Here is a 12,921-nt window from a genome sequence, read left to right on the forward strand (position 1 = left end):
TAGAAGCAAAGGTTCATCCCGCAACCTCAAGCTTACTATCTTCCAACTGAGCTACACAATTACAAACACAGTGTAGATTTTTCTTATTCTTTGTGAATAGATCCCATATTTTGAGTTAGAAAGGACATTTCAGTTTGTGGAGTCTTAAAAGTTCCTAAGTTCAGGAGACATGGTCGTAGCACCCCCTGCTGGTATTAAAGTCCTGACGCGTGACCATTTCAATTTCCCTGGAGAAACTATTACCATATGAGCCATAGATTTGAACAGGAACAAGATAACTCCCTTTGGGAGAGGGAAAGAGGAGGAAAAAAGTGAGGGATGGGGGTGTGCATTATAAAAAGTGGAGCAAGGTAACAGGAACTGAAGTGTGACAGATGTGCTTTTGCAGCCTGGTCGATGTCATATGGAAATTTTTTGTTTGAAGAAAGAGTGCTTGCTTCATCACACTTATCTCAGAAATCCACACATGCTGTGCCTAAAGTCTAGGATATAGAGTCACCCTGTTCTCCAACTCATAACAAGTCCCAAGTCACACACACACATACACACACAGGGGATACCTTATCAGTCAAGCCACATGTAACAGGAGAGATTGAAGATGTGTCTCTATATGATTTGGGATTGGGAGGTTTTTACATTGAAATATATGCAGCAATGTCTGGGTAGCATTTGGCGAGGTTCCTCGAACATGGTTTGAGACCAAGATGGTTCTGTCTATTGAAATATCTCTGGATTGTGTGCTTGAAGGGGAGCAGAGCATGCTCACAATGCTGTAAGCTGTAACTGTGATGCACTATCTTGCACACCTTGAACATATGACTGCAGTTCCATCTTAACACTCACACTGCACAGTGGAGGGCAACTTTGGATTTTCCCTACCTCAAGCCCCTTACGAAGCCCATCCAGGTGGCCAACACCTGACCCTGACACCCCTGCTTCTCAGAACAAGACAGCTCAAATGGACAGATCATAAAGCAAAATACTAGTGCAGTTTGGTTCCATGCGTGCTAAATTGGTGTCTTAGCCAGGGTTCATATTTTTTATGATGAAACACTGTGACCAAAAGCAAGTTGGGAAGGAGAGGGTTTATTTGGCTTCTGCTTCCCAATCATAGTCTGTTATTAAAGGAAATCAGGGCGGCAACTCAAACAAGGCAGGAACCTGAAGGCAGGAGTTGACGCACAGCCCATGGAGGAGGGCTTTACCAGTTTGCTTTCCATGGCATTCTCAGCCTACTTTCCTTAAAGAAGTTAGGACCATCAGCCTGGTGTAGCCACGGTAACAATGGACTCAGCTAGTTTCACATCAATAACTAAGAAAATGCTCTATAAACTTGCTTGCAACCTGTGTTATGACGGCATTTTCTCAAGTGAGATTCCCGTCTCTCAAATCACTCTAGCCTGTGTCAAGCTGTCATAAAATCAACCAGCACACTGACCCTTTGTCAACTTAACACTCAAACATGTCACTGTAAAGTCATAAACTTTGCTTTCTTGCTCATTCTGAAGATAACACATTAATCTCAACTTTACATTATAAAAATTACAAACTGTAAAAGTATTTAAAAATTAAAACAAAAGTTCAGTCTCTTTAAAATATCCATGTCTTTTAAAAATCCAATGTTTTTCTGTTGTGGGTACCAATAAAATAGAGGAGAAACAGTTAAATACTTTAATTCAAGAAGAAATAATGAGGGTACAGTCAAAATCAAACCAAATCAAAACCAAACTCCAACTGTAAATAACTCTGTATCCAATGCCTCGGATGAGGAACGGAGAAAAAAAAACTTGCTAAGCCTGCTGAATTCCCGAGGCCCGTGAAAAGAAGTGTATTTCAAGCACAGTGTCTCATTGTGATCAGCAAGATGCGTGCCACAGCTGGCACACTGAGCATCTTCCGCTACTGTCTTTTCACCACCAGGGCCATAGCCCATCCTAGGCAAGATAGGGCACAGCAAGTTCTCAGGTTCTCAGGGAATCTTTGCCCAATTCTGACTCCTGTTTTGAACCTTGGTTTTACTCAGCATTCACCTCATCATGGCCTTACCTCTGGAGAGGAGCTGACTTCTTATTAAAGGCAGAAACAAGCCACTGGGTTGTTATGTAAACTTCCCATCACCATTATCCTTCTCCACAGTGCTTCAGTTCTGCTCCTCCAGTGGCTGTGCATTCTCTTCTCCTCAAGCCTGGTCCTCTCCACATTGCTCCTCAAACCCCATGGCTATATCATTCTTCTGTCCATCTGCCTACCAGTTTCCTGAGGCCCTAAAAGTTAAACTAACCACTGGGCTTTGACATTAGTTGGGAATGACCTTGATCAAGTTGGAGTGTTCCTATCAAATGTAGTTTCTTCAGCTGTTGGGTGTGAAAGCGCATGTGATGGGGCTTTCACGTGATAGACAAGGCACTGTATTCCCAGAAGGATTCAGCGATTAGACAGGTTTTCTTATTGCCCCTGCCACGTCTGCTGTAGTGCACTGCCAGTTTGGGCAAATACATGTAGGTATATATTTTCAATTTTATCCTTATGAAGGATTATAAATGTGAGTTGTGCATACCCTGAAGTAGACTCAGAGTAGTGCTGTCACCTTCTCTAGGTCACAGAACCTGGTGATGGTAAACTGGGACTCAAATTAATATTACTAATGATGTACCTACATTTATTGTCTCCTTCGATGTCCTGATGTCTCGAGGGAGAGGTGCTTATGTTACAGTTTGTGAATTTTGAACCCATTTGAATGTGACAGCTAATTAACTATGCTTGGTTTAAGGTAAAAATTTCATCTCTCTGAACAGATATCATTGCAGTAGGAGTTATTTAAAAGCTCAATGTACATTATGATTGCAAAGAGGTCTTGTATTACTGAAGCAAACATAGCTGCCTAAGACTGATGTGACCACAATGAATTTTACAAATTGCATTGTTATCAAAACTTCATGCATTTATGACAAAGGTTTAAACAAATGGCTGGGAATACATTTAATTTGACAAATTCAGAACATTCCAGAAAGAAAAAGTGGTGTATTCTATTTTGAATTTTTTTCCACAAAGACTAGGAGTAGCTTTGTAAAGTGACTTAATTGACTGCTTTCAAGTGTATTTCTAGGTCACATGAGTTTTAAGGTACCTGACTCAAATATATATATATATATATATATATATATATATATATATATATATTATTAAAATAGTTGACATTTTCTGTTTGTGGGGAGAAAAGCTTTTTTTATTATTTTCTTTTTACTATTAGCTATCTGAGTTGGGAATAGACTATGCCTGTAACTGAAGTTTTATATGAATTTGGCATCTCAGGGCTCTGTAGGTACTTGCATGAATGGGTATACACACACACACACACACACACACACACACACAACATTAAAAATCTTGGAAACAATGTGAGTGTATGAAGGAAAAATTGGGAGCATGCTATCCAGGAACTGGTTATCACAAGCTAAGTGTTTATTCCTTGAGTTGGTATGAGTTTAGAAATTGGGTATGTCCAATTGCAGGCATACTCCATATACCTTGGGCAGTAAATGACAATCATTTACCTGTTCAGAATATCTCTTGTGGGGTGGGTATGAAAGAGAAACATCCCCAGGCACCTGCTTTGATGGCAAGGTCAACCTTATTGGTAAGTTAAAGTAAAGGAGAAATGCCAGTTCTTACATGCCCAATCAAGACAGGAGACTCAGTGGAAGCTGACTGATAACTTATGGAGCTTTGGAAAATGGGAAATGGGAAAGAACAGAATGACTTTGCACCTGAATACACATGGGCTTGCATAGATCACGGGGTCTTTCACTTTGAGAACTCCTTGCATGGCTGGCAGATAATGCTCTGAAGTCCAGCATGGAGAACACTGTTCTTTCTGTTCTACCAACTTATTTTTCACTAGCCTCTCTGGGTGGCTATTGACTCATTCATTCATTTTCCTTATTTGAATGGACTCTCACTGCATAGCTGAGCCTGGTGACAGACTCCTGAGTGCTGCGATTATAGATAGGCACCGCCACACTTGGCTGTTCTTTCTTTCAGTGCCATTGATCTCAAGATTTCTCCTGATCACTCTGCATGCTGATCTCCATCTGGGGGTGCTTCTGGGAATTCGCCACTGACAATGCCTTTTTCAGAATCCCAGTCCTCTCTGATATGCTCACAGAGTTGAAATGAAAGATTCTTTAGCCTCTCCACAGACATCTTTTTATAGACACTAACCCTCAGATTTATACTGTATCCCCACAGTATGTATCAGCTGTGATCATGGAACTTCATTTCAGCCAAAGAGATGCAGCTCATTTTTGCTGACATACTTCAGGTCATCTGTGGGTTAACTTCTGTACATACTAGATTTGTATTTTTGTTTTCTCCTGGTGCTATATTCTAGTCTTAAATAACTGAAATGGGCAATGGTTTAAGACCTAATAAATCCTAAGCATAAAGAGACACAGTAACAAATGCTACAGCTCAAACAGCATTATACATATAATCTATTACATTGTAGGCAAATAAATTGCATGGCCACAGCAAGTAAATCTGGCAGGGTGCTTTTATGCAAGCAGTCGTAAAGGTGCCAGCAGGAAGAACTGTACATTCTGAAATTGAATTTCATTGGGTCACTGATCCATCCATTTTCATCCTTTGGGATGTTGTTTATGTTAAAGGTTTGTCAAATAGCAGCATAAAATCACTGAAACCCCAGAATCCAGGTATCTCACTGGTCAACCTAAAAATTAGATTGTTTTTCAGAATAAGTCAAAATATTGCTTTCTTACAGGAATTGGAGGCAAGTGTAGAGAAAGAGCCAAAATTCTCCTTTTGGAGTAAGAGACACTCTACTGCTCAATTTGTTGTCTAATAAACAACAAACCAAATATACTGGCTCAGGAAAAGCCAGCAGAAGCATTATTGGCAGAATTGAGTTTATATATTAGCATCAAATAACAACTATGTATACATTGTCAGATAATTCTCGTGTCCTCGGTGAAGTTATCATGTAGTTGGACAGGTCTGGTTTTGCAGAGGACGAATGAACTCCTTACCTGCATTTGGCACTTTTGTGAGATAGGCTTTTTTTGTAGTTGTTGTGGAATCCCTGTGGAAGGAAAGGCATGTTCTTTGTGATAGTTTACTGTGTAAGACATGATGCTTGGAAAGGGATGCTGGCATCGGTGATGCAGGTTAGTGTTATTGAGAAACAGTTCCAGAATGCAGCTCTACACGTGTCTGTGGTTCAACCAAATACTCCCCCACAATGCCCCAGTGCAAAAGGGAGAGGGAGAGCATGGGAAAATGATAACATTTTCAGTGTAATGGTGATGTTTTCAACATTCCTGGTGTTTAAACAAACAGACAAACAAAGCAACTGATGTTTTATAAAACCCAGCTCTATTTCTGTAGCTACTGGAAAATATCAAATTTTTTTTTGTATTTAAAAATTTTGAAAGCAGTGTCTGAGAGATCTCAGGGGTCCAGGTCAATTGAGACTGTTGGTCTTCCTATGGAGTTGCCTCCTCCTCAGCTTCTTCCAGCTTTTCCCTAAATTCAACCGCAGGGGTCCCTGGCTTCTGCCTGTTGGTTGGATGTAAGCATCTGATCCTGACTCTTTCAGCTGCTTGTTGGGCCTCTTGGAGGGCAGCCATTCTACACTCCTGCCTCTAAACTCCCTGGGGCCTCCAGTCTCTTGAGGGTTAGGTGCATCATCTCTGAATGAACACAGACCCGGCATTTCTCTGCTGTATGTGTGTGGGTGGCCTCATATCATCTGGCGTATGCTGCCTGTTTGGTGGTCCAGTGTTTGAGAGATCTCTGGGGTCCAGATTAATTGAGACTGCTGGTCCTGCTACACAGTCGCCCTCTTCCTCAGCTTCTTACAGTCTTTCTCTAATTCAACAACGGGGATCAGCTGCTTCTATCCATTGGTTGGGTGCAACTAACTATCTGCCTCTGACACTTTCAGTCGCTTGTTGGGTCTTCCAGAGTTCAGTCATGATAGATCCCTTTTTGTGAGTGCTCCATAGCCTCAGTAATAGTGTCAGGCCTTGGGACCTCCCCTTGAGCTGGATCCCTCTTTGGGCCTGTTTCTGGACCTTCTTTTTTTTCATGTTCCTCTCCATTTCCATCCCTGTAATTCTTCCAGACAGGAACAATTATGGGTCAGGGTTGTGACTGTGGGATGGCCCCTCTTCCCTCATTTGATGCCCTGTCTTCCTACTGGAGGTAGGCTCTGAACCCCTGAGATCTCTCAGACACTGAGCCACCAACAAGGCAGCATATACCAGCTGATATGAGGCCCCCCTGACACACATACAGCAACGGACTGCCTGATATTTGCTCTGTGTGAGAAGAAGTACCTAATCATCGAAAGACTTGAGGCCCCAGGGAGTGTGGAGGTCTGGTGTGGTGGGGTTGGGCAGGACATCGTCTTGGACATGAGGGAGGAGGTATGGGATGAGGAATACTCAGAGGGAGGACCGGGAGGGGGATAACAACTGGATTGTAAAAACTAGATTAAAGAATAATAATTTTAAAACATCAAATAAATAAAGTATGTTTAACTAGGCATGCACACTTAAAACAATTTTTTTGAAGACAAAGTCTTTGAACACATGTATCCTGTCTTAGTGTCATCCTACTTCTCTGCAACTCAATTATAATAAACTCCTGTTCCATTGTTTCTGTACTTCCTACTCTCTCTATTCTTGCCACAAAAGGATTTAGCTTACTAATAAAATGATTCTGTAAAACCAAGTTGTCAATGTCAGAACAGCCTCCATTTTAGCCAGCATGTGAGCATGCTATTCACATTTGCCTCTGAATATCTGTACTGGCTGGTTTTGTGTGTTAACTTAACACAAGCTGGAGTTATCACAGAGAAAGGAGCCTCCCTTGAGGAAAGAACTCCATAAGATCCAGCTGGAAAGCATTTTCTCCATTAGTGATCAAAGGGAGAGGGTCCAGCTCATTGTAGGTAGTGCCATCCCTGGGCTGGTATCCTGGGTTCTATAAGAAATCAAGCTGAGCAAGCTAGGGGAAGCAATCCAGTAAGCAGCACCCCTCCATGTTCTCTGTATCAGCTCCTGCCTCCAAGTTCTTGCCCCATGTGAGTTCCAGTCCTGACTTCCTTTGGTAATAAGCAGGAATGTAGAAATGTAAACTGAATAAACCCTTTCCTCCCCAACTTGTTTCTTGGTCATGATGTTTTGTGCAGCAATACAAACCCTGACTAAGACAATATCCCTCAATAATTTAGATTCATATAATGGAAAAATCTGTATAAATAATATAGCATGTGGACAATTTTTAACAAACTATACCCGTTTCAGGCTCCGGTCATCCGGGCACCTTCCCTGCCAAAAGAAAGGTGGCAACCTGGGAGGGTTCTGTCCACCAGAGCAGGTGAGAGAGCCATATTGTGTCCAGGGTCCCTCAGAGACTAGTCTTTGGTGAGTGTGCAAACTGCAGATGTGACACATCTTCTGGGACAGGCCCCATTTTGGGCCTACATCTTTGGCCAGGAGGCAGGTGTGAATGCCAGAACTCTGTGCACCTTCCCTGCAAGAGGAGAGCTTGCCTGTGGAGAGTACTCTGACCACTGAGACTCAGGAGAGAGCTGGACTCCCAGGACTGCTGACAGAGGCTAACAGAATCACAGGAGGAACAAGCTCCAACCAGAGACAACTATAACAACCAACTCCAGAGATTACCAGATGGTGAAAGGCAAACGTAGGAATCTTACTAACAGAAACCAAGACCACTCACCATCATCAGAACCCAGCACTCCCACCTTAGCCAGTCCTGGATACCCCAACACACCAGAAAAGCAAGACTTGGATTTAAAAGCATGGTCTTGGTTTATGACCAAGCTGGCTGCAGCCTCCTGAGTACTATAGTCATCACAGTGTGCTACATGCTTGGTCATTCGCATATGTCATATTTTTTGAAGATGTACACCCTGATACCAAGAAGAAATACTTCACTGAAGGTGTCTTAGTCAGGGTTTCTATTCCTGCACAGACATCATGACCAAGAAGCGAGTTGGGGAGGAAAGGGTTTATTCAGCTTACATTTCCACGTTGCTGTTCATCACCAAAGGAAGTCAGGACTGGAACTCACAAAGAGCAGAAAGCAGGAGCTGATGCAGAGGTCACGGAGGGATGTTACTTACTGACTTGTTTCCTCTGGCTTTCTCAGCTTGCTTTCTTATAGAACCCGAGACTAACAGGCCAGGGATGACACCACCCACAATGGGCCCTCCCCACTTGATCACTAACTGAGAAAATGCCTTACAGCTGGATCTCATGGAGGCATTTCCTCAACTGAAGCTCCTTTCTCTGTGATAACTCCAGCTTGTGTCAAGTTGACACACAAAACCAGCCAGTACAGAAGGCATTCCAAAATGATCAGAAACTCTAAGAGGAAAGCTGTTTAATGATAAATGTGCCCTCTGTGAAACAGAACAATATGTTCTGTGTGTAAGCATTGCCAACAAAAAGGAATGGATGATTTCAAACACCAATGACCAAGATAAGGCAGATGTCTGAGAGAGGCAGGGTGGGATCATTTACATGGATAAAGCTGTAATATAAGCTACTTTTGTTTTCTTAACACTATCAAAATGGTACTAAATGCCAGGTTGTTATACAGCACCACCAGCTATTCATGTGTTCCAGAAGTCTAGCTGACTATTTTGAGGTTCTACAGCCCAATACATGATCATCATTTACAGCATGGGAAGAAAATACAGACAGCAATCATAATCCTCCTTTCAACTTGCTCTTTGGGGTAGATTTTGTAATGACCTGATCATTTGTCTTATGTCCTCTTAACTATGCCGAAGGGTCAGTACTGAAATTAAATCCAAAAATTCTCCTGCTTCATGACATCATTATTAGCAATTTCATTAGGTCTGCAAGTAGTTATGGAGTGCTCAGTATGGGACTTGCATGGTGCTAAGTGTAGGGTCATAAGACAGACAAAGTCAAGCATGTTTCACTTTGTGAGATTTACCAACTTTATAGACAAGTGTATTCATATGTATCCAGTTCATTCATAGCTTAAAGGGATCACTGTTTCATGTGCTGCCGGGTAATGCTTTGAAGGAATGGAGGCAGGTGCATCTTGCAGCTTTATTAGTAGGTTGTTGCTGCAATACTTCTTGACACAAGGCAAATTCTCAGGTCAGAAGCAGCAGTCAGGGGTGGCCATTTCAACCTTTTCCCATCCCCTTTCTTTCTCTCTGCCCCTCCTTTTCTATTCCCAAACCTATCATGTCCTGTGTGTATCATCTGAACTCTGCCTAGTTCTCCATTCTGCTTCATGAATAACTTATTTTAATTGGTAAGTTCACCTGGAGGCTACATCTCCCAGATAATAGAAGATACATCAGTGAAGGCAGTTATCCTGTGGAAGCTTTTGGCTGACCTAACATTTTACAAGGCATAGTTCCACCTGATTTCTGGGTCAGATCATTCCTTCTTATTGTAAAAGCACTTTCTACTTTTGCTATAGCTAAAACTGTCAATATAAGTATTCTACATCCATTCTATCAAAACCAGGATGAATGGATATCTTTACTTAAGAGATAACAACATATGTTACAGAGTATACCTGTGTATCCAAGTTAATGATCTTTTAAGCTAGTAATTCTAGAGGTTAGAGTTCTTTTTTACTATGATGTACACAGTGAATGAAGTCTTGATTTGCTGCTTCTGTGTGAAACTATTTGTCAGATAGATGAAATCACCAGCTATGAGAAAAGAAAGCTATACTTTCTTTTCTTAGTATTGACCATTACTCAGTAACAATGGCCACATGCCCTACATATGCAATCATGGTCTTTCTCATCCGGGCTGGTGAACGGGCTGATAGGCTCAATTTAAACATTATTAATAATTTATAATAATCACTATGAGTTTCCTTTTTGCTTTACTTCCATGATTTTATCTTTTGTCCTATGACATCCTATGATATTTTCTTTATAAAGTTTATATATTGGTCATCTTTGATGAGTCAATAAAGAAATAGTAAGCTGAAATTTAACACTTTGTTTTAAACTTGCCACTTTGCTTAAAATACATTAAGTTTGTATTAGCTATCAGAATGCAGAAAAAATAGTTTATAACAAGAATCATTACAAGAGTGTCCTCTAGAGGGATCCATTTTATTGCTTTATAGCTATAAATTTAGCATTGCTCTTTATTCTTATTATATATTATATTTTGGAAATGTGTACTGCCACAAAGAGAGAAAGAAAGGAAGAGAGAAAGAAAGAAAGAAAGAAAGAAAGAAAGAAAGAAGAAAGAGAAAACACAAAGGCATGATATAATTTTCAGCTTATCCAAAAAATGCATTTTAATATAATACAGTACATTTTCATGGAAAGAAAACTGATTTTTTTTCATGAATAAAATACAAGAGTCTTTCTTCTTTTTTGTCCTTTTTTATTGGATATTTTCTTTATTTACATTTCATTTTTTTCCCCTTTCCATGTCTCTCCTTTAGAAACCCCCATCCCATCCCCCATCCCCCTGCTTCTATGAGTGTGCTCACCAACCCCTGTCTTCCTGCCCTAGCATTCCCCTACATTGGGGCATTGAGCACCCTCAGGCCCAAGGACCTTTCCTCTCACTGACGTCCAACCAGGCTATCCTCTGCCACATATGTGGCCAGCGCAATGGGTGACTCCATGTGTATTCTTTGGTTGGTGGTCAAGTCACCAGGAGCTCTGTGTGGTCTGGCCTGTTGATACAGTTGCTCCCTCCATGGGGCTGCAAACCCTCTCAGCTCCTTCAAGCCCTTCTCCAACTCCTCCATCAGGGACCACTGAGCTTAGTCCAATGGTTGGCTGCAAGCTTCCACCTCTGTATTTGTCAGGCTCTGGCAGAGCCTCTCAGGAGACAGCCATATCAGGCTTCCATCAGCAAGCACTTCCCTGCATCCACAATAACTTCCGGGTTTGGTGGTTGTTTATGGGATGGATTCCCAGGTGTACCAGTCTCTGGAAGGCCTTTCCTTCAGACTCTGCTCCACACTTTCCTCCTGTGGGTATTTTGTTCACCCTTCTAAAAAGCACTGAAGTGTCCATATTTTGGTCTTCTTCCTTCTTAGGCTTCATATGGTCTGTGAAATGAATCTTGGGTATTCTGAACTTTTGGACTAATATCCACTTATCAGTGAGTACATACTGTGTTTTTTCCTTTGTGACTGAGTTACCTCACTCAGGATGATATTTTCAAGTTCCATCCATTTGCCTTCAAATTTCATGAAGTCATTGTTTTTAATAGCTGAGTAGTACTTAATTGTGTAAATGTACCACATTTTCTGTATCCATTTCTCTGTTGAGGGACATCTGGATTGTTTCCAGCTTCTGGTTATTATAAATATAGCTGCTATGAACATAGTGGAACATGTGTCCTTATTACATGTTGGAGCATCCTCTGGGTATATGCCCAGGAGTGTTATAGCTGGGTCCTCAGGTAGTACTATGTCCAGTTTTCTGAGGCACTGCCAGACTGATTTCCAGAGTGGTTGTACCAGTTTGTAATCCCAAGACTTATCTTCTTAGTTGAATTTAACATGTCCACTACATTTAGTCATAACTAGTAAATTAGTTTCCCCCAATCAGGCCAACTATTATGTTTGTCTGAGGAAGATTTTAACATGGTGACAAATTCTAAAGCACAGACTAGTTTATATACTGTGGCACATGAGTCATTAATATGTTAAGAACCACTAAGGCAGTGGTTCTTAATCTTCCTGATGCTGTGACTCTGTAATACTACTAAATATATATATATATATATATATATATATATATATATATATATACATTCATAATTTTCAAAATTCATTCTTTATCTTATTTCATTATGCATAACAAGTGGTTTTATTTTAATAAAAGCATGAATTTTGAAAATTATGAATGCATATGTGTCAGAATATTTGTATCTTGATTCACTTATACAAGTTTATTGTGGTTTATTGTGAGGAGAGAATGATGTAATTATAAGTTCAAATGAAAATTATTTAAAAAAAGAAAAGATACAGAGTAAGAAATCTGGAGTAATGGGTTAGCACTTAGAAGCAACAGCTTTTCTTGTCGAGGACCTATGTTTGGCCTCTATAGCCAGATTGGGTAGCTCACAGCTACCTATGACTCCAAGTCTGGGTTTCAACGCTCTTTTCTGGTCTCTACAGGCACCAATATCCATATAAACACACTCAAACAGACATACAAACAAACACATAAATAAAAATAAATAAAAATTTTTTAAGTAAAATATATACAAAATTAAAAATAAAGGCATGGAATAAAAAGAGAGAGTTTTTTTTGTTTGTTTTGGGTTTCTGTTTGTTTCTGTTTTAATTATAGAGGCTTCCATATAAATTTAGGGAGATCAAGAAAGACCTTTTCCCATGCCTAAATGGGAGAGTGGGTTCCGTTTTTCTTGGAGATGTGTGTGTGTGTGTGTGTGTGTGTGTGTGTGTGTGTACATGCACACGCACTCATAGGTCAGAAAATGATGACAGATCACCTAGAGCTGTAGTTACAGACCATTGAGTCACTTGATATGGGTGATGGAAGCCAAACTCTGGTCCTCTGAAAGCATAGCCAAGCACCCTTAACCACTGAGCCACCTCTTAAGTTCCAAATGCCAAAGTACATCTTTGTCATAGGTTACAGATAGGTAAGACTAGCCCCTAAGCCAGTGGTTCTCATGACCTGCTGCATGTTGCAGCCACCTGAGGAGTGTTACAAACTGACCAATGTCTGGCTTCTGCCCAGAGCCATCTGACTTGGTTGGTCTGAAGTAGAGCCAGAGCCTCAACAGATTTTTCGACCCTTTCTAATCTCTTTTTTTTTTTTTTTTTTTTTTTTTTTTTTTTTTTTTTTTTTTTTTTTTTTTTTTTTTTTTT

The sequence above is a fragment of the Mus pahari genome, chromosome 10 (assembly GCF_900095145.1).
Source record: "Mus pahari chromosome 10, PAHARI_EIJ_v1.1, whole genome shotgun sequence".
NCBI lineage: Eukaryota > Metazoa > Chordata > Mammalia > Rodentia > Muridae > Mus > Mus pahari.